A 26975-nucleotide genomic window follows, 5' to 3' on the forward strand; every position below is an offset into this window, starting at 1 on the left:
TAAATACAAAAAAATGTAATCTTCTTCCAAGTGCAGTAGACAGGTGTCACAGCTTGAGAACAAACAGGAAAGTGAATTCTCCTTTCCTCCAACTTTTGTTCTCTTAGACCTCTAACAGACCAGAAGGGCTTACCCTCACTGAGAATGGCAACTTGCTTCACTCAGTCCATTTTATTCTAGTTAACTTCAAATATTCATTCCATCCAAAACGTTCTCACAGTCACACCCAGAATAATATTTAGTCAAAACCCTGAGCACTTGGAGTTCCAATCAAGTTGACGTGTACAGTTGACCATCTTACCACCTTCCCTACTGGCTGTGCTACTACTCTACAGGCTTTCCTCATTTGCAATCCTGTAGAAACTTAACCACTCAATCTACAAGCCTCCATATTCACAATATTAAATCAGTAACTATGCTGTGCAAAACTTACCTCTGAACAAATTCTTCAGCTGGGTTTTACTTGGGGTTTCGATTGCTGTGAAAAAATGCCCTGACGAAAAAGCAAGTTGGGGAGGAAAGGGTTTATTCAGCTTACACTTCCATATTGATGTTCATCAGTGAAGGAAGTCAGGACAGGAACTCAAAGAGGTCAGGATCCTTGACCTTTAGTTGTTACAGCTTGCTGAACCAAAGCAGCTGAATCTGAAACAAGTTCAGTATCTTTTCTTTCAAGAATGAATGTATCTTTGTGGACTTGATCAACGGAAAAGGCAACATTTGTCCTCATCTGAACCCTGCAGATACTTTTTTCACCGAAGAAATTTCAAATTCCAACAAGAGACTCTACCCTGAATAATAATATTGATAGAGAAGTAAGTTTACATGGACCTCACCTTGGAACGGAAGTCCAGTGCAACACCATTGATCATATTCTGTACATGGCCATAGATAGCCAGTTCCTTTCTCTTTCCCTATCATTTGTCAACCCAGAGCCTCTTCCTGCTCTTCAATGAGACTGAGCTCTATATTGCTATAATTCAAGATCCTCCAAAGGCTTCCTCTGAGGCAGTTCACTGTAACTTCAGAGTGGTGGCAACAGTTTCTGGAATATCCATGGTGTGATTGCTGAGAATGGTTTCCATTCTCTCTGTAGATATGGCAAAAAGCACACACTAATCATTTATGAGCATAAATCAATTTTTTTCTGGCAAAGGCAGACTTACTTCCGATCAACCATTCCATAGAAAATGAATGTAGAAGATGAATGATTAGGTGTGGAGGGGCTCTCGTGCAATCTCAGAAGCCAGGCAGTTGAAGTAGAGGATCTGGAATACCTTGTTTCAAGAAAAAAATGCTGGAAAGCACATTTTTTTTTTTACTTGATCACACTGGAGGGCCTCCAAGATAGTGAAGAATTGACAAGCTGAAACTCTGGACAGGAAGGAAATGTAGAGCAAGAAATAGATGAGCCAGATAGAGATCTGGTTACATCTTTGCTTCTAAGCAATTTGTCAGTTTGAAATCTGTAGATGAAATGTTAAAAGCCTGTGAAGAGATGGTGAAAAATAACAGTGTTAGAGACTCTCAGAGACGTAAATAGAGTTGAAGATTCATGAAGGAAGAGTAATCATAGTAAATACCACAAAAGTCTCAGCCTATCCACTCCCAACCATTAGAATGTTATTGTTGGGATAAGAGTGAATGGGAACTAGATCAGCCTTATAAAAACTAAAGGCCGGTTCAAATCTCCAATCAGATTAAGATGGTGATTTATCCTTGCCTTGTATTCTTGCCAAAGGAAGAAAAAATAAATACCATCTTGTAGTTGGAGTTTTCCTGCCTGGCCCAGAGTCAGGACAAATCTCTCTCACCCGCCAGTCCCACAGTCTCTCAGACCTAACCAAGTAAGCACACAGAAACTTACATTGTTTAGAAACTATATGGCCGTGGCAGGCTTCTTGTTATCTGCTTCTTCTATCTTAAATTAGCCCATTTCTGTTAATCTATACTTTGCCACATGGCTCGTGGCTTACCAGTGTCTTTACATGTTGCTTCTCCTGGAGGCAGCTGGCGGTGTCTCCTCCCAGCCTTCTACTTCCCAGAATTCTCTTCTCTCTTGTCCCGCCTATACTTCCTGCCTGGCCACTGGCCAATCAGAACTTTATTTACACAGAGCAATATCCACAGCACCATCTAGAAGAAAAGTGTATCAACTGGTAGGTCTTCTACATTTTATATTGTGTTCTACACTTAATTACTAATAATGGCCCATTCAAAAAGACAACCACTAGCCAAAACCAAGAGAAAATGGGCAATAAGCATAGACTTAAAGAAGATCCAGATATTAAAATTCTCAATAATAGATTTTTAAATAATAACAATTAACATATTCTTGACAGAAGGGGTAATTTCAGCAATGTGTGATTGTTACATACTGTATTAGTTACTTTCCTATTCCTATGGTAAAACACCGTGACCAAGGCAATTCAGAGAAGAAAGAGTTTATTTGGGCTGTGGTTGAGAGTCTGTCATGGTAAAGAGTCATGGAAACAAGCAGCAGCTGTGGTGGCTGGAGCAGAAGTGTAAAGTAGAGGAGGCAGGGGGAGTTTGTGCACTAGGAATGGCATGAAGCTTTAAAACCTCAAAGCCCACCCTCAGTGACATACTTCTTCCAGCAAGACCACATCTCCCCAAACAGCGCCATCAACTGGGGACCAAGTGTTCAAATACATGAGTCTTTGGGGAACATTCTCATTCAAATCATTGTACACGCACAAGTATTATATTAAGGAGCCGGGTTTCTTACTGTTAATCCATTGAGAAGATCTAAGAGTAGCAACATACTAATAGCAATGAGAATACTTGGCCCCTAAATCAACATTCTCCACCCAAAGGAACCAAGAATCTTTGCTGGAAACACTAATTCCAAAGTGTTTAGGCACCAAATAAAATGGGCTTGGAACTTCTTTTTGTCCCTAAAAATAAAGAATTGTTCAAAGAATTATGGGAGCCGGGCAGTGGTGGCTCATGCTTGTAATCCCAGCACTCGGGAGACAGAGGCAGGTGGATCTCTGTGAGTTCGAGGCCAGCTTGGTCTACAAAGTGAGTTCCAGGAAAGGCTCCAAAGCTACAGAGAAACCCTGTCTCGAAAAAGAAAGAAAGAAAGAAAAGAGAAGAAAAAACCAAAGAATTATAGGAACATGTTAAAAAGACACAGGAGCCAACTTAAAAGGGTTCCCTCAAGTAAATTTGAACAGACTGAAAAATATTAAAGTAGAAAGCCATGAGTCCACATTGACATGAATGAATGATGAGACACTTAACTTGCAGGGGAGATACCATGATTATAAAGGTTATTTTCTTGGGATGAAGCTCATCTGTTGCACTCTGGGTGTTCTGTCCCCTGCAATTTCCTCAAATGTGGAAAACTTGACTGTATAATTTATGGTAATGGGGAAATATGCTCATACTCTCCCTCAAAATAAAGACAGTAAGTTTTGTGAGTATATGCGTGTGTGTGTGTGTGTGTGTGTGTGTGTGTGTGTGTGTGTGTGTGGTGTCACTCATTAGCTGTAGAAAGAGATGATTGATAGACAAACATAGAGTCAGTTTCCTTCTGCCAGATACTTAAAGTTAACAAAGACAAAATAACTTTACAGTAGAGAAAATCCAGAAAATGTCACCTTAACCAAATGAACAAAGAGAAAATCACCAATAAAACACAGTGGACTGAAGCGATGGCTCAGTGGTTAAGAGTACTTGCTTTTCTTGCAAAGGACCTGCATTTAGTTCCAATCATCCACATCAGGTGGTTCACAATGACCTGACTCCGGTTCCAGAGGATCCAACACCTCTGGCCTCCAAGGGTTTTATCCCAACACAAACACACACAACTACACATAATTTTAAAAATAATAAAAATAAATCTTAAAAAATAACAGTGAAATAACATGGCCCCTGGTAAGATACCATGAAAGAAGAAAGCAATTCCACAGACTTGGAAAGAACAATACTCAACTTCATATGGAAAAACGAAAAACCCAGGATAGCTAAAAGAATCCTGTATAATAAAGCAACCTCTGGAGGTATCACCATCCCTGACCTCAAGCTCTACTATAGAGCTATAGTAATAAAAACAGCTTGGTACTGGCATAAAAACCGACATGTGGACCAATGGAATCGAATTGAAGACCCTGACATTAATCCACACACATATGAACACCTGATTTTTGACAAAGAAAGAAGAAAGCATTATTTCTTTGGTGCTAATGCCCAAATTTCATAGCTAGAATATAATCATGAGGAAATGTCAGAAAGACCTACGTTATGGGGCATTTCACAAAATGACTAGACTATTATCTTCAAGTATTGAAAATTGAAGGACATTAAAACAAAATGCAGTACTTGTTTCTGAATTGGATTATCTGGCTTAAGGAAACTACTGAAAAACTGGCAAAACGTGCATAGGATGGTAGCAGTAGCAGTGTTATAATCTAACGTTGATGGTTATATTAGAGCTTTATAACAAAGCATTCTTATATTTTAGAAAATACACATAGAAATGTCTAGAAATAAGAGGGTATGGGATGGGCAGTGTTCTTTGTATTGTGCTTAAAACTGTTCTGTAGGTTTGAAACTCTTTTGAGGCTTATTAAAATGTCCTATAGAGGAGGCAAGATGGCTCAGGGGTAAAGGCACTTGTTTTTAAGCCTTAAGTCCTCAGTTTGATCTCTGGGACCCACACAGTAGAAGATGAGAACCAATTCCCACAAGCTGTCCTTTGTTCTTTACAAAGGCACCATGGAGCATGCACACAAAAACACACACATGCTAAATAAAAATAAATGTAGGGTTGGGGATTTAGCTCAGTGGTAGAGCACTTGCCTAGCAAGCACAAGGCCCTGGGTTCGATCCTCAGCTCAAAAAAATAAAATGTCTTGAGCAGTATTTTAAATGATGAATTAAAATTTATGACATCAAAATATATTCCTATCAGAACCTCCCACTAAAATACTTTGTGTAATTATAGTTGTAGCTACGGAGTCATACTTCTTAGGCACACCTGTGACCTTGGGTGCAAATTACAATACCAAAAAAATAAGTAATTAATTAACAGAATAGGTAGAATATTCAAAAGAAGATAAGAAGTAAGGATATGGGGAGAAACAAAGAACAGTCAAAGAGAAAACACAAAATAAAATGATAGACTTATAATTGATATAACTATATCAATACTTATATTAAGTATAAATAACCAAGTAAACTGCAAAGACTGTTGGAATACTTTATTTTAGAGACAGGGTTTTATTATATAGTCCAGGCTGGTCTGGAACTTGCAATGTAGACCAGGCTAGCCTCAAACTCACAGAGATCCACTCTAAATCCTGACTGTTGAGATTAAAGGCATGCACTACCACACCTGGCCCAGACTCTATTTTAACAGGAGTATTAGCTACTTTTCTATTGCTGTGATAAAACATTGTGGTCAACTTACAGAAGAAAGAGAGTTTATTTGGGCTTATGGGAGTAGAGTGATAAGCATCCATCGGCTGGGAGGCAGCAGGCATAGCAGCTGGAACAGCAAGCTGAGAGCTGACATCTTGAACCATAAGCAGGAAGCAGAGAGAGTACACTAGGGATAGCAAGGGGCTTTGAAACCTCAAAGCCTGCCCCAGTGACACATCTCCAACAAGGCCACATCTCCTAATCCTACCCAAATAGTGCCACCAACTGAAGACCAAGTATTTAAACATATAAGCCTATAAGGGTTATTCTCTTTCAAGCCATCACAAATTCAATGATTGATGACTTGCTTAGTATGCATGAAGTTCTGAGTTTGATATCCAACAAAATAAAAAATACACCCTTTAAATATGTAAACATATACATTGAAAATAAAACTTAAAATGTATACAATGTAAGCAACAAATATATTAAAGGCAGTGGCTGCATTAATATAAGGCATAGGCACAATGCACTTCAACACAAGAGTATAATCAGAGATCAAAGATAAGAAGAACCATTTCATGACAGTCAATTTATCAGGCTACAGAAGTGGCTCAGCTGGTGCTTTAGGATTAATATTGCTGTGATAAAACATCATGGCAAAAAAGCAAATTGGGAAGGAAAGGGTTTATTTGGCTTACACTTCCAAATCATTGTTCATCACTTAAGGAAATCAGGACAGGAACCCAAATAGGGAAGGAACCTGGATGCAGGAGCTGATGCAGAAGATATGGAGGGGTGCTGCTTAATGGCTTGCTCATTATGGCTTGCTCAGCCTGCTTTCTTATAGAACCCAGGACTACTAGACCAGGGATGGTACCATCCATCATGGGCTTGGCCCTCCCCCATCAATCACTAATTAAGAAAATGCCCTAAGCCGGGAGGTGGTGGCACATGCCTGTAATACCAGCACTCAGGAGGCAGAGGCAGGTGGATCTCTGTGAGTTCGATGTCAGCCTGGTCTACAGAGCTAGTCAAGGACAGACTCCAAAGCAACAGAGAAACCCTGTCTCAAAAAAAAAAAACAACAACAACAAAAACAAAAACAAAAAGCAAAAAAATAAAACCCCAAAAAAACAAAAAAAGAAAATGCCCTACAGTCAGATGTTACGGAGGCAATTTCTCAATTAAAGTTCCCTCCTTTCAGATAACTCTAGTTTGTATGTCAAGTTGACATAGGACTAGCCAGCACAGTTAGCTAAGTGTCTACTACACAAGCATGAGGATATGAGTTTGGGCCCCTGAGAGGACCAAACAGATGCTATAACAGGCTGCTCAGTCTTCTCTCAGTGAAGTTTCCTCAATTTCAGTTTTCTGAGATTGGACAGTTTCTGAGGTCTAAGAGCCACAAACAAAGGGCAATTAATCACTGGTGCCCCTGGCAACAGAGACAAGGGAGATAGGACACACCAAGCCTGGGCCACTGAGCCAGCCCCCATAGTCAGTGCATGCCTGGGCAGCCAGCCTCCATAGCAGTTCAAGGACAAAGCCAGGGACTTGTCCACGCCTGCCCCCAAATGGAAAACTGTAGCCTGGCCAGCCTATAACTATCCCTGGACAATTAGAACACACTGATATGATTGCCATTTGCTTAAGACAATCATATCTAAAGTGACCTAACTGCGTTAGGACCTCCTCTTGGCTGTGCTTAAAAGGAGCTCATACATCTCTCTCAGGGTCTTCGCTATCTTGTCTTTGTGTGGGATGGCACGCCCCAGCATGCTGGAATAAGAAACACTCTTGCTGATTGTATATGTGGGTGGTGGTCTTTTGTGGGACTTCTCCAGGACCCTAAAAATCCCCAGTACCCATGGAAAGAGTCAGGTACAGTGGTGTACCCCTTTAACTCCAATTAGCCAGTGAACCTAGCTAATTCAGGGAGTTCTGAGTTCATTGAGAGATCCAGTCTCAAAAAAAGGAGGTTGATACACAGGCAAGATGTTCCCACTTAAATAGAGGCATGATTTCTATGCGGATAATCAATGACTCTCTGGATAGATTTGAGGCCAGCTCTATGGAAAAGAATTTATCCCTGGTATAGTAAACCTGGCCAAAAAAACCTCTATTTAAGGAGATGGGGAGGTCCTAGTGTGGAATCAACTACTACTATTTTGCTAAATGGATATGTTGTGTCTTTCAAATTGCTTTCAAAATATTTGGGTTTATGTTCATAGAATGATGCTACTCTTAGCACTAGTCAGAGAAACTTGGTTTTGCAGTGGATGGAACTTACTGTAAAGATTCATAACTGGTCCAGGTGCTGGGAAATAACTGACCAGTGACTGCTAAAAAAGGGTAGGAACATTACTGACTCAAAATATTAAGCAAAATATCTGATCAATAAATTGACTGACCACAAAGCTTAACAACTCAGGAGCAAGTCTGTTGTGTGACACTATTTCTGATGTGAACAAATATTTATTCACCCCAGATAGGGAGCCTACAACATACCAAAGTACAGATACCACCAAAGTTCAACTTGGTGAATCAATGAGTCTTACTGGGGTTACTTACAGGAACATGGGTGAGGGGTTACTTACAGGAGCAGAAATGACACAAAGACAGTTGGATCACCAAAGCCCACTCTAGTATGAGTGACAGCTAGAAACTGGAGCACACTGCACAGCCTTTGGGCAGTTCAACAGGTTGGGCAGTGTTCTTTCCTGGTTCCTCACTTGGTCTGACCCTGTTCAAGGTTGCTCAGCTGGTTAAGAGTCTTTCAACAGTCCTTACAGTTTATATGTATTGCGGAGATAGAGGCTTAGTGAATCTGGTCAGCTTCAGGGACTTCCTGGAGGTATTGAACTGTTTACTTCCTGAACTTAACAACTCCCCTGAATATTGGATGTTCACACATATCTATACCTGTTGTTTCACCTCCTGTAAACATCCTGTGTCTTAGCAAGACTTCCTCCAAGTTGGAAGGTTTTGGTCTTGGAGGAAACTACTACACAACAGAGCCCTTGGAAGTTAAATTTAAATATAAAACAAGATTTTGTTAATTAAGCAGAGATACTTGTCACATACTGCAGAGGAATTAAAACTACTTAGTACAAGCATATCACCAAACAAAAACAGTTAAAAAATGTTAAACAGAAAATAAATAAAAAATAAATAGATAACTCTATATACCTTGAAGCAAGAGGAATCTGTAGTTGTTACCAGCACTTGGGAGTCTGAGGCAGGACAATTGCCATGGGTCCAAGGCCAGTCTGAACAATATAACAAGTACCAGTCCAGCCTGGGTTATATGACAGACTGTTGGATGGAGGCAGTTCTTCAACTGAAATTCCCTTTTCCTAGAGGTGTCAAGTGGACGATCAAGATTAGCCACCACATAAGGTTCATTTATGGACTCTCCACTCATTCCATCCATGTTTCTTTCTTTGTGTCGTCATCACATTATCTTGATTACTGAGGGTTTATAGTAAGTTTATTACTATGAAAGTGCAGGTGTCCCATCTGCAAAATCATTTGGCTATTCATTTTGTGATTTTATGTAATTTATATATCACTTTGATGTAAATTGCTGTGTTATCAAAGCTGTTTTTCAATTCATGTAGGTGGAATTCCTCTCCATTTCTGTAGATTTCCTTAAGGAATGTTTCATTCTTTATTTCTTACATTTTCTTATTTATTTGTGTCTATATGTTTGGGTATGGGCCTGCCACAGTGCAAGTGTGGAGGTCAGAGAACAACTTTCTTGAATCAGTTCTCTATTACACCATGTGTGTCCCAAGGATTTAACTCAGATCATCAGACTTGGCAGAAAGTGAGCCATCTCAGTGTGAGGCACACATGGGCTGCAAAGAGGATGCCTAAAGGAAGTTAGACAAATAGAGCTTAAGCTTTAAACTGTTTCAACAGAAAGTAGACACAAGTGATGCTAGAAAAAGTTAGTTTAAGCTGTTTAGTAGAAAGTAGATACAAAGGCTGGCTGAGAGGAAGCTAGCTTGGGTTGTTTTATGAAGATTAGATAGATATAAATGGTGAAAAAAGAAGGTTAGCTCAAGTTATTTATGCTAAGATAAAATACTAAAAGCAAGAAATGATGTCAGGACATAAACAACTTGTAAATAGGGTGACCTTTAAAATGATTGGTTGGTTCCTTCACTTCCTCCTAGGCTTCTGAGGTTTTCTGGTATAAAAGAGGCTTACTGCCTATCAATAAATGAGTTCTTGCTTGACTTGATTTCCTGTTGTGTCTGATTGTCTCCAGGTAAGAGGGAGGCTGGGGCAGCGCCCACTTACCTTTCCTCAGTTCCAGGCCACCTCTTCACAGGTGACCTAAGTTCCCAGTGGGGCAGGTCCCCACATCATAGCCCTCATAGTTTTTGTATACAAGTCTACATTACTTTTTTTGCTAAATTTATTTTAAAACATTTAACTTATTTTGGTATTATTGTGAACAGAGTTGTCTTTCTAATCTTATTCTATAGACATATAATTCATTTTTATATTTAGCTTTTCCTGCACATCCTTTTTTGATAAATTCTGGCTCTTTATATCAATGATCATCAACTAGAAATAAAGTTGGTTGGACTCCGTTCTTTCCAATCTAAGTGGGTTTTATTTCTTTTCTGTTCTGGAAACACTGGCTTAGAATCTATAGTATATGATGCTGAAGAGGTGACTCATGTTTAGGAGTATTTGCTGCTCTTCCAGAGGAGCTGTTTGGTTCCCAGCATCCACATCAGGCAGCTCACAACTGTCTAGAACTCCAGCTCCAGGGGATCCAATGCCGTCTTCTGGCCTCCATGGGCAGTGGATGCATGCAGCGCACAATCAAACACATACAACTGGAACAAATAAATTTCTGTTGTTGTTGTTGTTGTTGTTGTTGTTTTTCTAGACAGGGTTTCTCTGTGTAGCCTTGGTTATCCTGGAACTCGCTCTCAAACTCACAGAGACCCACCTGCCTCTACCTCTCAAATGCTGAGATTAAAGGTGTATGCCACCACCACCCAGGGATCTGTGGTTAGTACGTAAAGTGAATAAAAAAATTTAAAAAAAAAAAGAAAGTATCTGTGAATAAAAATAAATATATAATGTTTGGGAATATTTTTTTAAATGTACATACAATACAAGTAGCAAAAATGAATAACATAAACTTGTTTCCAGTCTTAGATGAGAACACCCACTCTTTCATCACTGAAAAGGCTGATAATGCCATAACAGTTATAGACATTGCTTATGGTCATTCGCACTTTGAAAAACTTTCTATAATAACTTGTTGAGTATCTTTGCAAATTGTGGTAAAATACATGTAACATAAAATTTGCCACATTAACTTTTTCTGAGATATGGAAAAATGAATCTTAGGTTTTGAGAGCCTTTCCATGAAGCCCAGTCTGATATGAAACTTAATATGTAAACCCCCCATACACACACACACACACACACACACACACACACACACAAACAAACAAATTAAAGAAAATTTAAAATTATAAAACATAGGCCAGAGAGATGGCTCAGTGATTAAGAGCACTTGCTGCTCTTGCAGAGGACCTGAGTTTGTTTCTCAGGTTCCATATGGTGGCACATGACCATCTGTAACTCCAGTTCCAGAGGATGTAAAAACCTCTTCTGCTCTCCAAAGGCACATACACACATGCAGGCAATACATTAATATACATAAAAAATTAAATAAATCTTTAAAAAATTAAAAACCCAAAACAGCATAGTTAACCAGGCATGTGACATGGGCTATGTAGTAAGACCATATGAACACAAAACATAGAAACCAAAAATGATTATCAGATAAAGATGCCTGCCACCAAGCCTCATGACCTGAGTTCGATCCCCAGATCCTACATAGGAGAGAGGGAGAACTGACTCCTGCAAGTTGTCCTCTGGTCTCTATAGATATTCTGTGACTTCTGCCCACATGTGGGTTAAATAAATTAAGTAGCACAAAAAGAAACATATCTTAAATATTAAGACATATGGATTATATTTTTAAAAGATGACTAAAGACTATCAGTCTAACACTAATTTTTAAAAATCTCTAGAAGTGATATCAACATCAAAGCAAATTGAAGAATTAAGAGGAATGTCAAGCTTCAGGCTGGCCTGGTTGTGTAGTGAGCAGTTGTCTCAAAAACCCAATGGGGGGGAGCTGGAGAGATGGCTCAGTGGTTAAGAGCACTGAATGCTCTTCCAGATGGACCTGGGTTCAATTCCCAGCACCTACATGGCAGCTCACAACTGTATGTAACTCCAGTTGCAGGGACACCTTCACACCAATGCACAAAAAATAAATTTAAATAAATTATTTTTTTAAAAAACAAAATAGATTTCAAACTCCAGAATATCACCAAGGACCAAATTTAGAATTTGTGATGCTAAAATGGCCAACTCAAGAGAACATAAACTGAAATATTTCTATACTATTATTTGTTTTCTGTTACTGGTTAACAAATTACTACAAACTCAGTGAATTAAAGCAGCATGTTTTAGCCAGGCAGTGGTGGCACATGCCTTTAATCCAGCATTCGGGAGGCAGAGGCAGGAGGACCTCTATGAGTTCGAGGCTACCTGGTCTACAACTAGAGTTCCAGGACAGCCAGTGCTGCACAGAGAAACTCTGTCTCAATAATAATAATAATAATAATAATAATAATAATAATAATAATAACAATAATAATAATAATAATTTTAAAGCAGCATGTATTTAATATTCTTCTGTTTATATGGATCAACAGCCTAACCATGTCTTCTGAGCTAAATTCTCTACTCAGAATTTATTAAGGTTACAATCAAGGTGTCAGCCAAGTTTTGCTCTCCTACAGTAGCTAAACCAGGAAAGAATGTATTTTCAGGTTCCTTCAGGGAGTTGGAGGATTTTATTTCCTTGTAACTGTAGGACTGAGAGCCACACCAACTTGGCCTATTTACCAACTTAACCTAATAGGCATTTCTAGAACACCCCCACAACCCCCCAAAACCCCCCCCCTCCCTTCCCCCCCCCCCCCCCCCCCCCCCTTGTACAATCTTTCCTCTCCTTCCTCAACAAGATTCCCCAGCCTCAGCCCAGTGCTTGACTGTGGATCTCTGCATCTGCTTTGTTGACACTCATGGGAGGCCTGCCCCTTTCTGAACAGAGTTGGAAGAGGGGTGGAGGCACAGGGGAGGTGGGGGGAGAGAAGGAGGAAGGGAGGAAAGGAAGCTGCAGTTGGGAAGTAAAAATAAATGAAAAAAATTAATTAATAAAAAAGCCATATACTCTATAGGTACAGAAAAAGCATTTGAAAAGCCAAGGGGGATTAAAGGCGTGCACCACCACAGTCTGACCTCCTTTGTTCAACATTGTACCACATGCAGGTTCTAGCCACTACAATAAGGAAAAAGAAATAAATAGCTCATCATGAAGATTTAAAAGGAAAAAATAATGTTAGGGATTAGCTAAGAGACAGAATGTTTACTGTGCGAGGCCTTGGGTTCTTTCCCCAGCATTGCAAAAAGAAAAGGAAAAAAGAAGAGCAGATAAGAGAAGACAGACATGAGAGGGGAGGGGAGGGGAGGGGAGGGGAGGGGAGGGGAGGGGAGGGGAGGGGAGGGGAGGGGAGGGGAGTGGAGTGGAGGAGAGAAGAATAAATATATTGTTTTTTTTTCTTTTTAGAAGACATGATTATGCATAATAGAATCCTGGACAGAATATCTAAAAGAAGACAGTAGATCATGACTGGCCATGAAGACACAGACCTTTAATCCCAGCACTCGGGAGGCAGAGCCAGGCTCTGTGAGTTTGAGGCTAGCCTGGTCTCCAAAAAGCGAGTTCCAGGAAAGGTGCAAAGCTACACAGAGAAACCCTGTCTCGAAAAACCAAAAACAAACAAACAAACAAACAAACAAAAAAGCCAGTAAAAAATACTAGAAGACCTAATAAGCAACCTTAAATTATTTCAGGATAAGGCAGGAATAGAGTCACATACCTTTAATTACAGCATTCAGGAGGCAGAGGCAGGTAGATTCCTGTGAGTTTAAAACAAGCTAGCCTGTGTAATTAATTCCAGACCAGCCAGGGCTATACAAGAGCCTGTCTCAGAGAGAGGGTAGGATTGCAGGATAAAAGGTTGATATGCAATTGAAAATTTTGTTTCTATGCATACTAACAGCAAACAACTGGAAATGTAAATTTTAAAAGCAATGCAATTTTAAAGTGTAAAAATAATAAAATGCAAACAAATCTACAAGACCTGGACCATGAAAGAGTAGTGCAATTAAAGAAGACCCAAATATATATAGGTCAATTCATGGTTCAGATAACTTGATCTTGCTTAATAGAAATTGTATCCAGGCTAGATAGAACTACACAGTGAGACCCTGTCTAAAAAACCAAAAGAAAAAATTTATGTCCAAATTAATCTAGAAATTCAACAGAATCCTGATGAATACTCCAAAGCTTTCTTTTTAAACCTGTATTGAAATGCAAAAGCATGAATAACAAAATAATGGCAAAGCACAGAAAAATCATAGTATTCTGTTACATGAAAGGAAGAGCCAGACATCTTAACAAGAATGGCTAATTTTAGGACGGAGACAGGAAAAATACAAGCTCTTACAACATTTTGTGGTGCCAGAAAGTAAGGAAGCGCCCAAACCAAGAAAGACCACTTTGATGAGAGTTCCTGTCTCAAAGAGACAAAAGGACCAGCAGAAAGCATTCTTAGTCATCAAAGGCAAAATAACTTAAGCAACAAACAGTGTAGTGTTGGATTATAATCCAACACTAAAATAAATATTCATGGGTCCATAGTGTTAGAAATTAATAACAAGATAAGGTACTAAACCTCACATTTTTGGAAGAATCCCAAATAATTTTTAGCAATAGTCAATCCTCAAAGAGAGGTAGCATTACTGGACTGTATAGACAGACATCCTTCCAAACAGTACAACAAGGAAAACAAGGGGGGAAAGCCAGTTAACAGTGGATAAAATTTGACAAATTACTACCCAAGCCAGTGGTCAAGGGCTCTCTCGGTAGTGAAAAGTCAAGCTGTAACTGTACCGTGGATATAATAGGATGAAATGGCATTCTACTTCTGTAGTCTAGCAATCCTGGAAGCTATGCATGAGGAAAACAAGAGCTAGGATGTCACAAGCCTGCAGTTACAGGACTCTACAAGCTAACGCGAGAAAGAGGATCACATACTCAAGACCAGGTAGGCTGCATAACAAGTTCTCGCCAGCTATACTATATAGTTAGACTCTATTTCAGAAACAAGAAGAAAGCAACAGCTAAATTCCAATAAAGAGATATTCTACCAAATACCTCATCAGTACTCCTGGAAGTGTCAAGGTCGCTGAAAGCAAGGAAAGTCTGAGAGACTGTCACAAAAAAGAGGAATCTAAGGACATCTGATGACTAAATAGAGTTGGCATTCTGGATAAGAGTCTGGAACAGTAAGTACCAAGTGGTGCATGCCTTTGATCCCAGCACTTGGGAGGCAGAGGCAGGGGAACCTCTATGAGTTTGAGGCCAGCCTGGTCTACATACAGATTTCCAGGAAAGCCAGAGATACATAGTAAGACCCTGTCTCAGAAAAAAATTAATTAATTAAAAATTTTAAAATAAACAATAAAAAAGTGAAGCATAGTGGTGCATTTCTTATTGGTGAACCATCTACTACTGTATAGTTATGTCACATTTTATTTATCAAGTCACTGGTCCTCACACGAATTAAAAGTTCAATCCCACATATGAGAAAAAAATGCTATATTTATTTTTTGGTTTATTTCACTTAACATAATGATCTCCAGTTGCATTCATTTCTGCAAATGCTGTGATTTTATTCATTTATATACATGAATAAAATTCCACTGTGTTTATAACACATTTTTTTACCTACTGATGGACATCCATGCTTGTTGTACACACACGCTCTGTGTGTGTGTGTGTGTGTGTGTGTGTGTGTGTGTGTGTGTGTGTGTATGGGCTATTGTGAATATTGCATCAGTAAACACGGTTATGTAATTAGTTCTAAGACATGCTGACTTACTCTTTTAGGTACATATCCAGGAGTGGAATCTCTGGGTTATTTGGTAGTTCTATTTTTAATTTTTTGAGGAATCTCCTTATTAATTTCCGGAGTGGTTGTACCAGTTTGCATTCCTACCAACAGTAAGTAAAGGTTCTCCTTTCCCCACATTCTTACCAGCATTTCTCTTTTCCAAAATGAGTGGCTTTCATTACTTTTCTTTGCCTTATTGCACTAGTTAGAATATCCCAGACAAACTTGAATTGAAGTAAAGCAGACATCTTTTCTTACCTTCAGTTCTTTTGGAGAAAGATTTAGTAGTTCACCATTAAATATGTTCACTGTTAAGATTTTTCTTTTCTTTAACATTTTATTTATTTACTCTCTCTCTCTCTCTCTCTCTCTCTCTCTCTCTCTCTCTCTCTGTGTGTGTGTGTGTGTGTGTGTGTGTGTGTGTGTGTATGTGTGTGTGAGTGTATGTGTGTGTGTGAGTGTATGTGTGTGTGTGTGTGAGTGTGTGTGTGTGTGTTCACATGCACACTTGCAGCATATATATGGCATTGGTGTGGCTGTCAAAGGACAACTTTTCAGGAGTCGATTTTCTCTTTCTACCTGCTGAGGCAGATCTCTCTCGTTCTTCTGTAGCTGTGCTGTGTACTCCAGGCTAGCTGGCCAGTAGAAGGGCTGGGACTGTAAGTGACTTTTTCTTAAAGACAGCACTAGCTGTCCTGGAACTCACTCTGATATCTATATCTATATATATATATATATATATATATATATATATATATATATATATATATATATGTTTGGTTTTTCGAGACAGGGTTTCTCTGTGTAGTTCTGCGCCTTTCCTGGGTCTCACTCTGTAGCCCGGGTTGTCCTGGAACTCACAGAGATCCGCCTGTCTCTGCCTCCCAAGTGCAAACGCGTGTGCCTCTGCCGCAGCTGCCACCACAAACTGACTTAGAAGTGACTTTTTTTTTTGGAGCTGAGGATCGAACCCAGAGCCTTGTGCTTGCTAGGCAAACACTCTACCACTGAGCTAAATCCCCAACCCCTAGAAGTAGCTTTTAAGGGGGGATCTGGAAATGGTGAACTCAGGTTGTCAGGCTGTGCTGTAAGCACTTTTACTGGCTGAGCTGTCTCCCTGGTCCTATAATATGTTCACTGATTCTTTTTCTGAGGCAGGATCTTACCTTAGCCCTAGACTGATCTGGAACTCACTATGTAGATCAGGCTGGCCTTGAAATTATAGTAGTACTTTCTTGTCAGGTCCACCAGTCCACAAATAATGACATGGAGACTTATTATTAATTATGAAAGCTTGGCCTTTAGCTTAGGCTTGTCTCACTAGCTCTTATAACTTAGATTAATGTGCTTTTATTAATCTATGTTCTGCTACATGACTCCATTACCTTTACTCTATACCATAGGTCTGACCTCTTCAGTGTCTCCCTGGCATCTCGCTGGCATCTTCTACATGCTTAGATTCTTCTCTTTGCATTCCTATCTTTCCCCAGAAGTTCTGCCTATTATCTCCTGCCTAGCTACTGGCCATTCAGCTCTTTTTTTTAAACCAATCAGAAGGAGCCTTGTCAAAGACATTATCTTCACAGTGTACAAATATTCTGCAATATGAAATTGTGACCCTGTCTTCTGCTACCACACCTGGCTCTTTCAGAGATTAAAAAATAATTATTTTATTTTATGTGTATGTGTGTGTGCCTAAGTGTATGTTTATGCACCACATGTATACCTGAGCCTTTGTAGGTCAGAAGAGCTTGTTGGATCCCCTAGAACTGGAGTCCCAAATGGTTTTGAGCTGTCACATGGGTACTAAGAACAGAATCAGGGTCCTCTACAAAAGCAACAAGAGTTCTTAACTCCTCTTGCATGGATCCTTATTATTAGATTTTATATTCCCATCTTGTCAAAATTTTCTAAATACCATGAATGGATATGAATTTTTCAAACATTTTCAGCATTTAATAAAGTGAATATTTGAAATTTTACTTAATTTTCTTTTTCTTTCTTTCTTTCTTTCTTTTTTCTTTTGTTTTGTTTTGGTTTGGTTTGGTTTTTCGAGACAGGGTTTCTGTCCTGGAACTCACTCTATAAACCAGGCTGGCCTCGAGCTCACAGAGATCTGCCTGCCTCTGCCCACTGAGTACTGGGATTAAAGGCGTGTGCCACCACTGCCTGACTTAATTTTCTTAAAGTGATTAATTACATTGAGTGATTTCTTTTTTTGCAAAAAAATTGAGGTCCTGAGTTCAATTCCCAGCAACCACGTGGTGGCTCACAGCCATCTATAATGGGATCTGATACCCTCTTGTGGCATGCAGGTGTACATGCAGATAGAACACTATATGCATAAAATAAATAAATCTAAAAAAAAGAATAGAAAATTCTTAACTGCCCTGGCCATCTCTACAACCCCACACTCTATTTTAAAAAAAAAATTGTGCGGGAGTTGGGGATTTAGCTCAGTGGTAGAGCACTTGCCTAGCAAGTGCAAGGCCCTGGGTTTGGTACTCAGCTCTGGCAAAAAAAAAATTTGTGCTACAGAAGGAACCCAGATGTCCTCATGCATGCTAGATAGGGGCTCTATTATTACTTATACTCTACCCCCCCACTGATTATTATTCCTTTTAATATATTTCTGCATCTGACTTCCTAATATTGTAACACTGAATTGATACATTGTTATTAATCAAAGTTCACACTTTATTCATATTATTTTAGTTTTTGCCTATTTATTATATTCATATCTTCTTAGATTTTATCCTTTTTCTGTTCCAGAATCTTTAAACATCACTTATCTATCTATCTATCTATCTATCTATCTATCTAACTATCTATTTTTGGTTTTTTGAGACATGGTTTCTCTGTGTAACAGTAAGAAAGGAAGTGCTCAGAGCCATGATGTCTTCCAGGCCATGCCTGGGTCTGTGGTCCAGCTGCAGCTAGGGTCTATGTTGATATCTGTGGCCCTCACTACTTGGAGGCTTCATTAGGATTGCCTTCATATATTTTAGGAAGTTTCCACTGCTGTCTCTCCACATTCCCTCCCTCAACCCCTCTCTTCTCCCCACTCCATGCCCTTCTGGCTTTTAGAGTCTCCATTCTAATTGGTCTGTCTTTATATTCACTTGGTCTTTTCCCCTTGTAACTTTTGTTGTTGTTGTTGTTGTTGTGGTTTGGTTTATTGTGGGTTTTTTGTTTTTCTTTTTTTGAGACAGGGTTTCTCTGTGTTCTCTGTGTAACAACCCTGGCTGTCCTGGAACTCACTTTGTGGACCAGGCTGCCCTTGAACTCACAGAAATCCGCCTGGCTCTGCCTCCTGAGTGCTGGGATTAAAGGCGTGCACCACCGCCTGGCCCCCTTGCAGCTTTGAATATTCTTTCTTTGTTCTGTATGTCTAGTCTGACTATTATGTGCCACGGGGACTTTCTTTTCTAGTCCAATCTATTTGGTGCTCTGTATGCTTTTGTATCTTCATAAGCATCTCCTTCTTTAGGTTAGAAAAATCGTATTGTATGATTTTGTTGAAGATATTTTCTGGGCTTTTGAATGGGAAATCTCTTTTTTTCTATTCCTATTATTCTTAGGTTTGGTCTTTTCATAGTGTCCCAGGTTTCCTGGATGTCTTGTGTCAGGAGCTTTTTAGATTTAACATTTTCTTTGACCAATGTATCCATTTCTTCTATCATATCTTCAACACCTAAGATTATCTCTCTTCTAGCACTTATATTCTGTTGGTGACGCTTGCCTCTGTAGTTAGTGTTCAAATTACTAATTTTTCCATTCCCTCAGTTTGGGTTTTCTTTATTGATTCTATTCCCATTTTTAAGTCTTGAACATTTTTTTAAAGATTTATTTATTTATTATGTATACAGAAGAGGGTGCCAGATCTCATTACAGATGGTTGTGAGCCACCATGTGGTTGCTGGGATTTGAACTCAGGACCTCTGGAAGAGCAATCAGTGCTCCTAACCTCTGAGCCATCTCTCCAGCCCCGTCTTGAACAATTTTTATTTCCTTCCATTGTTTGTGTTACCCTGGGTTTCTTAAGAGATTTATTAATTTCCTCTTTAATGTCCTTTATCATATTGATAAAGACTGTTTTAAGGTCTTTTTCTTGTACTTCAGCTATTGGAATATTCAGGGCCTGCTGTGTTAGGGTTGTTGGACCCTAGAGGAAACATATTGCCTTGGCTGTTATTGATTGTGTTTTTATGCTGGCATCTAGGCATCTGGGATTAGGACGATTATAGGTCTAGGTCCTAACACCTGGTTTTGTCTTTGTTGGATGGGTGTTTTCTTCCTTGGTTTCTGTTTCTGCTCTGGAATTTAGAAGAGTGTGTGTGTGTGTGTGTGTGTGTGTGTGTGTGTGTGTGTGTGTGGTGTTTGTTTTTGTTTAGAATGGCTGTGTGTTTCCAGGGAGGAAATTTGCTGTGGACATGATAGGTGTGGCCCACTGGGGGCTCCAGTTAAAATGTGTTTCAGGACATTGAAAGCTGATAGGAATGGGGATAGGTCAGGGCTCTCAAGCAAGTGGTTCACAGGAGGGAGGAAAGCAGAGTGTTCCACCAGGGTCTGCTTGTTTAGTCCCCTTAGAATGGGTGTAGAGAGTGGAAAGGACACCCAGAAGGTCTGCTATGGAGCTGGGGGTGACACTGGGGGATTGTATCTGGAGGGACAGAAGAGAGGGATCTGCAGTCAGCCTACCTGTGTCCATGGCAGGAGTGGCCTGTGGGTTAGCAGGGGGTGTCTGCTGGAGTTGGGAGCTGGAATAAAGCAATGAGTGGAGGGAGGGAGGTTAGGAGAAGATCTGTGGGAACCACAGGAGATGGGGCAAGAGGACAGGGAAGGCTGCAGCAGGTATTCTCTTGCAGAGCTGGGCATGAGACTGGGGAATTGGGTCTGGAAGGACAGATGGAGAGGTGAAGGTCTGCAGTCAGCCTACCTGCTTCCCTGCCAGGCATGGCCTGTGGATTAGCAGGGGGTGCCTGCTGGAGTTGGGAGCTGTTTCCCTAGCCTGCTCAGCTGCTGTGTTTTCCTGGGGGAATTCCTGCTGCTATTGGAGGCTGGGAAAATGGGATGTGTTGGGGGAAGAAAGGTTGGAGGAGTGATCCACTGAGGTCAGAGAGGAAGGAAGACAACAGCAGGTGTTCTGCTACAGCACTGGGGATGAGTCTGGGGGATTGGATCTGAAGGAACAGAAGGAGAGTTGAAGCTCTGCACTCAGCCTACTTGCTACCCTGGCAGGAGTCAATCTAAAACAATTTTTAAAACACTGAGTTGTACACTTAAAACAGAATGAGCTGTAGTATGAATCTTAAAGGTCTTATTAATAAAATCAAACCTGAGGCCAGTTATTGGGGTGAATGCTGGAAGATCAGAGAAGCAGAACAAGCCACAGCTATCTCACCTTGCTAGTTCCTCAGGTGATCCTGTTTCCTCAGGCTGGAAGCTTCTGAGTCCTCCTCCACATGAATCTCAGCTGAACTGTGCTGCTCCAAAGCCTGACTGCTAACCAGCCAAATGCTTAACTAACTAAATGTTTAACTAACTTAGTTCCTGGTCCTCAGGCCTTATATACCTTTCTGCTTTCTGCTATCACTCCCTGGGATTAAAGGCTGGGTTTCTGAGATTAAAGGCAAGTGTCACCAAGCCTAGCTGTTTCTAAAGTGGCCTTGAACTCAGATATCTGGCTAGCTCTGTCTCCCAAATGCTGGGATTAAAGGCTTGCACCACCACCGCCCAACTTCTGCTATGGCTTGCTCTGACCCATTTTCTAGCCACCATTTCTGGCTCTGTTCTAGTGGCTGTCTGTTCTCTGACCCCAGATAAGTTTATTAGGGTGCACAACATTGCGGGGAACACAATACCACAATGAGCTGATACTTGCAATAAGCTGAATTCACAGCAAATTTTAAAATCTCAGTTGCCAAGCCATGTTTTGTGGTGCACGCCTTTAACCCCGGCACTCTGAAGGCAGAGGCAGGCCAATCTCTGTGAGTTTGAGGCCAGCCTGGTCTACAGAGCGAGTTCCAGGACAGCCAGGGCTATGCAAAGAAACCCTATCTCGAAAAACAAACAAACAAAACCCACACAGTTGTGCTATATTACAAATTTTGCTTCTGCCTGGGTCTTCTTTGTGAAACATAAGTCAAATGAAATATAAATCTATTTGTTGGGTGGAGGTATACACACACATACACACACAATGATTTTTGTTATTTTCACTTGTTTGTGAATTTGCTTATATTTTTATTCACTGGCAATCACTAATAATTTAAGAAAGAGCAAACATTTCTCACTAATTACATATCTTCCATAACTCCTATACCCCGTTACACATTTTACCTCTACAATTAAGTACGTAACTCTTGTAATAGTTTGAGTGACATGTCCCCCATAGGCTCAGCTATTGGAACACTTGGGCCCTCATTCGAGGTACTATTTTAAAAGTTTTAGGAGGTGTGGCCCTACTGAAGTAAGCATGTCACTGGAATGGCATTTGAAAGTTTACAGCCTTGCCCTATGTCCAATTCACTCTTGTTTGCATTAAAAGATGTGATCTCAAGCTGGATATGGTGGTTGTTGCCTTCAATTCCAACACACAAAAGGCAGAGGCAGTCAGATCACTGTATCAGGCATAAATAGTCAGTTCCAGGCTATCCAGAGCTACATAGTGATACCCTCAGTGGGGAGGAGGGAGGGAGGGAGGGAGAGAAGGAGGGAGGGAGGAGAGAGAGAGAGAGAGAGAGAGAGAAAATCCCTCAGTCAGTTTCCTGTTCCTGTTTCCATGCTTGCCACTTTGTGCCATGCTTTCCTGCTAGGCTTGATTCTTATCCCTCTGGAACCGTAAGCCAAAATAAACCATTTCTTCTATAAATTGCTTCTGACTATGGCATTTTATCACACTAACAGAAAGGTGACTAATATAACTCTCAAACTACCAAAATATAAGACTGAATTTTCAGTCACACTCCACAATTGCCTCTGTCCATCCCCTCACTATTTTCTGCAGCTGACAGTAAGCAGCCTATTACCCAGTCACTTGATGAAGCCAGTACTTTTGCCTTAATCTTTCTCTTTCCTCCCACATTCTTCTGATAGGTCCATCAATGACTCTGTCTCCAAAGCTGCCACTTATTCCAAACCACCACCTTCTCTTGCTGTCTGCACAATAGATTCCTGGCTGGTCTCTGATTATTTTTCTTTCTTTCTTTCTTTCTTTCTTTCTTTCTTTCTTTCTTTCTTTCTTTCTTTCTTTCCTTCCTTCCTTCTTTCTTTCTTCCTTCCTTCCTTCCTTCCTTCCTTCCTTCCTTCCTTCCTTCCTTCCTTCCTTTCTCTCTCTCTCTCTCTCTCTCTCTCTCTCTCTGGTTTTGTTTGGTTTGTTTTTTCAAGACAGGGTTTCTCTGTGTAACAGAACCCTGGCTGTCCTGGAACTCGTTTTGTATACTGGCCTCAAGCTCACAGAGATCTGCCTGGGATTAAAGGCGTGCCACCACGCCCAGTTTTGTCTCTGCTTCTGTTCTTGCCCATCTCCAATCCATTCTTCACATGGCAGGAAAATGATATTTATAAAATTCAAAATGTCACTCTCCTACATAACTACATATTTGTGACCCATTTTACTTGCTGTAAAATTCAAATTCTTTCATCATCTATGGGGTCCTACATGATCTGAACTCTATCGCTCCACCCTTGCCTGTTATTCCCTTATTATTCACAGTGGTGTAGCCTTTCTGTTTCTAAAATACTGTAAGGTCTTCACAAGCCTGAGTGGCTGTATGTACATTGTTGATTCTGCCCTGAACATTCTTCCCCATTCTTTGCAAAACTGGTTCCTTCTCATCCTTTAGGTTTTAGCGACAATATGGCATTGACATTCCTAGAATTCTACATTAGAGGAAACTGGAAAGGCCAGACATGGTGGTGCATGCCTTTAATTCCAGCATTAGGGAGGCAGAGGCAGGCAGATCTCTGAGTTTAAGGTTAGAGTGAGTTCAGGACAGCCAAAGCTACAGAGAAACCTTTTCTCAAAAAAAAAAAGAACCAAAAAGTAGATGTTTTCTAAAATGCTCATATTCATATTGTACATAAAATATCCTCTATCCATTCAATCATAATTTGAAGTGTCTTGGGGAAATGGCAAGTAATTCAAAGAGGATAGACTAAACTTGTACTTTATTTTTATCTCTTTAATAATAGTCTCTTTGCATCTTTTAAGTACGTAATTGGATGGAGAGACTAGCAACTGAAAAACTGAAACAATTGTCATTATGATAGTTAACAATTATTGCGCCTTTGCTGTATGAGCGGCTAACTCTAAGAGTTTTTCAGTTATTTTACTGTTTCACGTACAAGTTGATTCATTTAGTTTTCACAACTACCTAATGTAGTATTATCCCCATTTTTTGAGAAACTGTCTCATGTAACTCATGCTGGCCACAAAATTCACTATGTCGGTGAGGATGAGCTTCAGCTCCTGGTCTTCACACCTCTACTTTCTTTTTGTTTTGTTTTGTTTTGTTTTTGTTTGCTGGAGCTGAGGACTGAACACAGGGCCTTGCGCACATGTCTGCCTGGCTTTATTATCCCCATTTTAAAGATAAGAAAATAAAGACACAGAGGGTCTTAAGAAGTACCAATCTTAGAACAAGATCAGCAGGTAAAGGTGCTTTCCGCCAAGTCTGACAACCTGAGTTCAACCCTGGAATGCACATGACGGAAGGAGATCTGACTCCCACAAATTGCCCTCTGACTTCCACCTACAGCATGTCATATGTACCCCTAACAAACACAAAATATTTATTTTTTTACAAAATGTATTTTTAAAGATGTTAAAAAGTAGTTATCAAGTTAATAAGCGACAGAACCAAGTTTCTTTTTTTCTTTATTTTAAAGTGTCTTAATTTATTTATTGAACAAATACAAGTGCTAACCTTGTACAAAGCACTTTGAGAATCCTATCACTGAACAAAATAAACTTTAAAAAATGCTTCTCTTGTTATAGGAGGTAGACAGAAAACACACAAAACCAGTATATCATACAGACTTTTTAACATAAAAATAGGATATAATTCAAAAGTCCAGGGTTATATAAAACTGGAAAATATTTTCTCTGTAGAAAATAGTAAAAACGGTAACATTTCCCAATAAGCTGTTTTAAGCCAAATAATAGCTGAGGTATACATATAAATATTGATTAGATTCTGAGATACAGAAGAAACCTACCTTCATCTGTTCAGAGAGCTGTGTTTTACTTAAGTTGTGTAAGTGAGGTTCCTATTCATCTTCCCCGTCACTGTTTGATTTACAGCAGACATTTTTCTATAGGCTAATCCAAAGTCTAAAAAGATTTTAGCCTCCCCTCCTGAAAGTACAGCCAGCATTTTCTTTCATCAGCTTGATACGGTACAAATTCTTATACTAATAGTGAAATGTTTCACTAAAGTTTGCCCAGTGATTGGGCAAAGAATTGTCAGAACCAAGTTTCAAACACAAATAATCTAGCTTCAGAACTCATATTTAAAACGCTACAATATTTCCCCTTTTAATAAGATTACTGCAATACCACAGACTTGAAATTGCAAGAATCTAAAATAATGTAAAGACAATAATAACAGAAAAGTGGGGACATAATTGAGAGAATCAGGAAGTAAAGGTGATGGTATTGGGGGAATAACCACGGAATGGTGAGTCTAAGATGACTCTCAAACATCTAACTTGATTGGAGAGTTTATTGACTAATTATAGAAATGAAGAATATAAGAGAATCCTGGTGGGAAAGACAGAAATCACTCGTCATTTCTATTGTGTTTGTAGGAACAAAGAAGGGAACCAGAGATACTGGTCATAGTTAAGAAAGACATCTAAGCTAGAATTGTAGACCGGAGTAGACACACTACTTTTAAAAGCAATTTGTCCCAGGAAGAAAACGTATGGAACAAAGAGGGCTGAAAGTAGAATACTAGGGAACATCATCATTTAGGGAATAGGTCTATTAGAAGTATCCAGTAGAGAAAATTGAAGATGATCATAGAGCTAAGATACCAGGAGAGAATAGTTAGGGAACTCTGGGATGGAGTTTTAACAACATTAAAAGTGTGCTAAAGCCCACTGGAAAATGGTATTTATGAAGCCATAGAATATATCTGTTTTATTCACCAATATATCAACAACTCCTAAAAGCCTAGCACACAGTCAATGATTTAAAAAATTTTACTGAATGAATAATGAAAAACAAAAATGACTATCAAATCCCATATCAAATTCTAGGAAGACAAAGACTAAGAAGTATTATTTTACTTGAGAATTTTAGCGTGCCACTGATCATCATAAGAAATTTCAGTGGAACAGTTGAGAAAAAACAAAATGGAAATGACCTAAAAGAAATGGCAAGAATGTTTTCATGTAAGAGGTCTCAGACTGGAAATGTAGCTCAGTGGACAAAAGCATTTCACCTCAAGCCTGACAACCCAAATTTAATCCCCTAAAGGCAGACGGTGGAAGGAACTCCCACAAGTTGGCCTCTGATTTTCATATGTGTACAGTGTCGTGTACACACACACAAACCACACACACACACACACACACACACACACACACACACACACAAGTGCACTAATACACAGGTTTATAAAAAACAGAATTATTGTGCCAGATGTGGTGCCATAAGAATGTAATTCCAATAATTGGGAGGCTAAGGCAAGAGAATCACCAATTTAAAAAAAAAATGTTCGCTAATACTGTGAATAGGACCTTGTGCCTCATGCCTGTGAGGCAACACTCTGCCAGTGAGCTACAATCCTAATGAAATAACCTTGTGTGTGTGTGTGTGTGTGTGTGTGTGTGTGTGTGTGTGTGTGTGTGTGAGAGAGAGAGAGAGAGAGAGAGAGAGAGAGAGAGAGAGAGAGAGAAAGGGTCTCACTTTGCAGCCCCTGATGAAATCTAAGATATCTTCCTGCCTCTGCCTTCCCAGTGCTAGGAATAATTTAATAACTCATTCTTGAATGACATCTTGTCGCATAGAAAAAAGGAACAGTTGGAGTGCAATCACAGGTACACAGAATGAAAAATGATTCCCTTAAGATGGGAGGAAACTTGCTATATTCATGTCCCCTCGATCATTCTGGCTCAATGCGGTGGGGGGAGGGGCCGGGTATTCGGGAGTTCAACACAGCCTGGTACTGGCCAGTGATAAGTTTGTGTGACACTGTCCAACAGGGGTTGGACCTGGAGGCTTTGTGGGGGTTTTTTTGTTTGTTTGTTTGTTTGTTTTTTTAGCTTTCAGCAGGGCTAGGACATCCTAGCCCTCACTTCACTCATCTTGGACAACAAAAAAAACGAAGCGCATGAGACTCGCCACAGCTAAACTACAGACCTTCGACGAGAATTGAGAACGCAAAGGCCCGCCCACCGTCAGTGCCGCCTACGGCAGGCAGCTGGGTTTTATGCCAGCCAATCCTAAAAGGATTTCAATTTTCACCAACCTCTCCCTGGACGGAAATGACGCCTATCTTC

The 26975-nt window shown here is 39.9% G+C and overlaps 1 non-coding gene and 1 pseudogene across 1 annotated transcript; one reads left to right on the forward strand and one right to left on the reverse strand.

Moving 5' to 3' along the window:
* Positions 1 to 592: 592 nt before the first annotated feature.
* LOC118574587 lies at positions 593 to 26960 on the reverse strand (annotated as a pseudogene).
* Positions 3259 to 3421, forward strand: LOC118574931. Its single transcript, XR_004943805.1, has one exon. It is a non-coding gene; the product is annotated as a U1 spliceosomal RNA (small nuclear RNA).
* Positions 26961 to 26975: the final 15 nt, after the last annotated feature.

This window comes from Onychomys torridus, chromosome X (assembly GCF_903995425.1).
Source record: "Onychomys torridus chromosome X, mOncTor1.1, whole genome shotgun sequence".
Classification (NCBI taxonomy): Eukaryota; Metazoa; Chordata; class Mammalia; order Rodentia; family Cricetidae; genus Onychomys; species Onychomys torridus.